Source organism: Cervus elaphus, chromosome 26 (genome assembly GCF_910594005.1).
Source record: "Cervus elaphus chromosome 26, mCerEla1.1, whole genome shotgun sequence".
NCBI lineage: Eukaryota > Metazoa > Chordata > Mammalia > Artiodactyla > Cervidae > Cervus > Cervus elaphus.
The window spans coordinates 36,755,027-36,760,254 of record NC_057840.1 but is presented as its reverse complement, the minus strand read 5'-3'; the positions used below and the strand labels follow the sequence as shown (position 1 = coordinate 36,760,254).

The 5,228-nt window shown below is 41.3% G+C and overlaps 1 pseudogene; it reads left to right on the top strand.

Annotated features, from left to right (window-relative positions):
- Positions 1–258: 258 nt before the first annotated feature.
- On the top strand, positions 259–2,261 carry LOC122684258 (annotated as a pseudogene).
- Positions 2,262–5,228: the final 2,967 nt, after the last annotated feature.

Genomic DNA, 5,228 nt, shown 5'->3' with positions numbered 1-5,228 from the left:
CACATCCATATGTGACCACTGGAGAAACCATAGCCTTGACTAGATGGACCTTTGTTGGCAAAGTAATGTCTCTGCTTTTTAATATGCTGTCTAGGTTGGTCATAACCAAGGGGTAAGTGTCTTTTAATTTCATGGCTGCAATCCCCATCTGCAGTGATTTTGGAGCCCAGAAAAATAAAGTCAGCCACTGTTTCCACTGTTTCCCCCTCTATTTGCCATGAAGAGATGGGACTGGATGCCATGATCTTAGTTTTCTGAATGTTGAGCTTTAAGCTTGCAAAGGCCAGTAAAAATCAAGCTGACTCCAAGAAAATGGCTCCTCCCTGAAGAAGATAGTGAAGATGAGCAAATGTCAGATGATGAAGAGGATGAGAGCAGTGGAGAAGAGGTTGTTATCCCTCAGAAAAAAGGCAAGAAGGCTACCACAACTCCAGCAAAGAAGATGATGGTTTCCCCATCAAAAAAGTTTGCAGTTGCCTCACCAGCAAAGAAAGAAGTTGCCACCCCTGGCAAAAAAAGGCCGTGGCTACGCCAGCCAAGAAGACAGTTACACCTGCCAAAGCAGTAGTAATGCCTGGCAAAAAGGGAGCCACCCCAGGCAAAGCATTGGTAGCAACCGCTGGTAAGAAGGGAGCCGCTGCTCCAGCTAAGGGAGCAAAGAAGGGCAAGAATGCCAAGAAAGAAGACAGTAATGAGGAAGATGAAGACGACAGTAAAGAAGAAGACAAGGATGATGAAGAAGAGGATGACCCAGCAATGAGGAAAGCAGCTGCTTTTGGTGCTGCCCCTGTCACAGATGATGAGGATGTTGAGGATGAAGAGGATGAAGACGACTCTGAAGAAGAACATATGGAGATTGTGCCAGCCAAAGGAAAGAAAGCTCTAGCAAAAGCTGTTCCTGTGAAGGGCAAGAGCACTGCTGAAGATGAAGAGGATGGTGATGATGAAGAGGAGGAGGAAGAAGAGGAGGAGGAGGAAGAGGAAGAAGAGCCTGTCAAAGAAGCACCTGGAAAAGGAAAGAAGGAAATGGCCCAAAAAAAGCAGCTCCTAAAGCCAAGAAACAAAAAGTGGAAGGCACAGAACAACTATGTCTTTCAGTCTCTCTGTTGGAAATGTGAACTTCAATAAATCTGCTCCTGAATTGAAAACGGATATCAGTGACCTTTTTGCCAAAAATGATCTTGCTGTTGTCGATGTCAGAATTGGTGTGTCTAGGAAATTTGGCTATGTGGATTTTGAATCTGCTGAAGACCTGGAAAAAGCCTTAGAACTCACTGATTTAAAAGTCTTTGGCAAAGACAGTAAGAAGATTGAGATGCAAGAACACTTTTGAATAAAAATCTGCCTTTTGCAAAGTTACTCAGGATGAATTAAAAGAAGTGTTTGAAGATGCTGTGGAGATCAAATTAGTCAGCAAGGATGGAAAGAGTAAAGGGATTGCTTATATTGAATTTAAGACAGAAGCTGATGCAGAAAAAAACCTTGGAAGAAAAGCAGGGAACAGAGATAGATGAGCAATCCATCTTCTCTGTACTACCCTGGAGAGAAAGGTCAAAGTCAATACCATAGAGGTGGAAAGAATAGCACTTGGAGTGGCGAATCAAAAACCCTGGTTTTAAACAACCTCTCCTATAGTGCAGTGGAAGAAACACTTCAGGAAGTATTTGAGAAGGCAACTCATATCAAGATGCCCCAGAACCAAAATGTCAAATCGAAATGGTATGCATTTATAAAATTTGCTTCATTTGGATGCTAAAGAAACTTTAAATTCATGTAATAAAAGGGAAATTGAGGGCAGAGCCATCAGACTGGAGTTGCAAGGACTCAGGCGATCACCTAATGCAAGAAGCCAGCCATCCAAAACTCTTTGTCTGAGGATACTGCAGAAGAGATGTTAAAGGAGTCATTTGATGGCTCTATTTGAGCAAGGATAGTCACTGACCAGTAGACTGGATCTTCCAAAGGGTTTGATTTTGTAGACTTCAACAGCGAGGAAGATGCCAAAGCTGCCAAGGAGGCCATGGAAGATGGTGAAATCGATGGAAACAGTCACTTTGGCCTGGGCCAAAGCTCAGAATGAAGGTGGCTTTGGTGGCCAAGGAGGAGGCAGAGGTGGCTTTGGAGGCCAAGGTGGTGGCAGAGGTGGCCAAGGTGGATTCGGTGGCAGAGGCCAGGGAGGCTTTGGAGGCCAGGGAGGCATCCAAGGAGGCAGAGGAGGAGGTGGCCACAAGCCTCAAGGAGAGAACACGAAGTTTGAATAATTTCTTCTATCCCTGTCTCTCCCTCTTCCATTTGAAAGAAAGGACTCTGGAGTTTTTACTCTGTTCCCTGATCAATGACAGAGCCTTCTGAGGACATTCCAAGACAGTATAGCAGCCCTGTGGTCTACTTGGAAATCCGTATAGACAACATTTCGAGGGAGATAACCCTGTTGGTGTTGACTGGATATTCATATAAACTTTTTAGAGGTGAGTGATAGGGCTAACCCTTATCTGTAAATTTTGAACTTATATTGTTTCTTCCCATATACAAAACCATTTTTTTCTTATGGAGTTCGTTTTGTTTGTTTGTTTGTTTTTCTAATTGAGGGGTTGTAAAGGAAAACAGAATGTTTTATCATGATTTTTGCTTCAGCAATTTGGGGACAAATTAAAAATCCTAGAACTCTGGGGCAGGGGGCAGGTACAGAAGGAACTCACTTCAAACATGATCGGATGCATGACAGAACTTTATCTCCACCTCCCCTGCCTCTTATCCGTCTGTTGTGATTCAGTCGCTAAGTCGTGTCCAACTCTTTGAGACCCCATGGACTGGTCAGGGTTCCATGCCAGGATTCCCTGTCCTTCACTCGCTCCCAGAGTTTGCTCAAACTCAGGTCCATTGAGTCAGTGATGCTATTAACCATCTCATCCTCTGTCATCTCTTCTCCTCCTGCCCTCAAACTTTCCCAGCATCAGGGTCTCATCCTTCAGCCTGGCGGTAATAAAGATCACGGAGTTGCTTGAGGAGAACCAGCGGCGATGTTTCTACAATGCTCCTTTTTGTCTTTGCTTCTCTTTCTTATTTTCACAATATTGTAAGCTTTATCTCAAAGAATTGCTTTAAAAATGTTTTAAATGCACAAAGGTAAAGATATTTCTCCCCCATCATCACATATCATGTTGAGTACATATTTTGGCACTGTGTGCTGGGAGGGATTGGGGGCAGGAGGAGAAGGGGACGACAGAGGATGAGATGGCTGGATGGCATCATGGACTCAATGGACATGAGTTTGGGTAAACTCTGGGAGCTGGTGATGGACAGGGAGGCCTGGCGTGCTGCAGTTCATGGGGTCTCAAAGAGTCAGACACGACTGAGCAACTGAACTGAACTGAACTGAAAGCATGTTATATTATTTGACTTGATTTACTACTCAAAATTACCATTCTAGGAATACTATTATTTTTACCAGTTTACTGTTGAAAAATACAAGGCTTAAGTGGTTAAACAAAATGCTCAAAGTTACACAAGTGAGAAATGAGTTAGGCGAATCTGAGTATTACTAGTAACAATTTAAATTAAATCAGTAACAATATGCTTCTTAGTAGAGTCTGTTAACTCAACATCAAATAATAGTGAACTTTAAAATGCCAGCTCAAGCACTTATTGAAAGCACTCTCTTTGAAATGTTAGTAATTTAATAATCTTAATTAGAAATGAATTAGTCACACATGGAATACATATTCCTTTTGGAAATGTCTAACATAATGGCCTGAAGGAAGATAATACCTCAAACCTGAGCCACAGTTGAGCCAACATATTCGTCTTATGGAAAATATGCCCTGCTCAGTTCACTTTGCAAGTCTAAAGAATCCTGGGAAAAAAGATCAAAATATGTCTTCCAGCCCAAATTTGTATTTTCCTTTGGGACTTCCCTGGTGGCTCAGATGGTAAAGCGTCTGCCTATAATGCGGGAGACCCGGCTTCAGTCCCTGGGTCAGAAAGATCTCCTGGAGAAGGAAATGGCAACCCACTCCAGTATTCTTGCCTGGAAAATCCCATGGACAGTGGAACCTGGTAGGCTACAGTCCATGGGGTTGCAAAGAGTTGGACATGACTGAGTGACTTCACCTTCTTTTTGCTTAATAAAATTTCAGCAGCATATAGCTGAGTTGGTATTAAATATATTCCCAGAGGTATAGATAAACATGCTTTATATTCAATAAACATTGAATTTATTCACAAATTTTATTATACAGAAAAATAGCTTTTAAGTTCAGTCAGGAAATAATACATCTGTTCATAAACTTTTTCTTTCTGAATTGATCTCATCTTATGGAGGACTAGACTTCAGTAGGCAGAGACTCACTAAAAACAAAATTCCTTAATATGGTTATAGCTAATGAAACAAAGAAAAGAAGCAAAACAAACTAAAGAAACCCACATTCCTCAATCACACAGACCTAAGGAGAAGGCAGCAGTCAATTCAATTCCCTATAATTTCCCCCTGTCTGCATTTTTGAGATTGATTATATCTGAATTGTTTGTGACTGCCAACCAAATGTTAAATTACTTGTCCTATAAAAATAACAAATATATTATGTAGCGTGCCATTTAAATATTCAAAACATCTCAAAATAATAGCAGCTGTCATTTGGGGCCACTTCCAGTATGCCCATCCACTAGAAGAGTGTTATTTATATAATTTCACTGTATTTTCACCCTCTTGAAAACTGCTACCAACATTTATCTTTAAGATTGCTACACTATTCAGTGATGTAGCTTGCCCTCCCATCTGTACTATGGAAACAGAATACAAAAAGGATAAATATCAAGTTTTAAAGAAAGCATTCTATACCTCTCTGTAATCAAGTGTGACGGTTTGAAAATCTGGCATAAAGATGCCAGGACTGTTGGCAGAGTAGGTTTCCTAAAGTCTGTGAACTATGAAGTTCAGTAGGTCGGCCTCCTGGATGGCCCTTACTGCCATCCGCATTTCCATGCAGGCCCAAACAGCTCCTTCTAATTTGTAAGGATAATGAAATATATCCAATTGATCCTCTTCACTGTTAGAGACTGTTGCATTAACAGACAGAGTGCTATGGCCTTATTTTTGACAGACTTATTCTATTAAAATCACATCAGAGCAAAATGTGTCCAGACAAATCCTCAAATGTTTTTTGCCTTCAAGTTTCTTAATTTCAAATGAGAAATACGTTGTTTCCCGTAAGCAGCTTCTAGGCTCATGC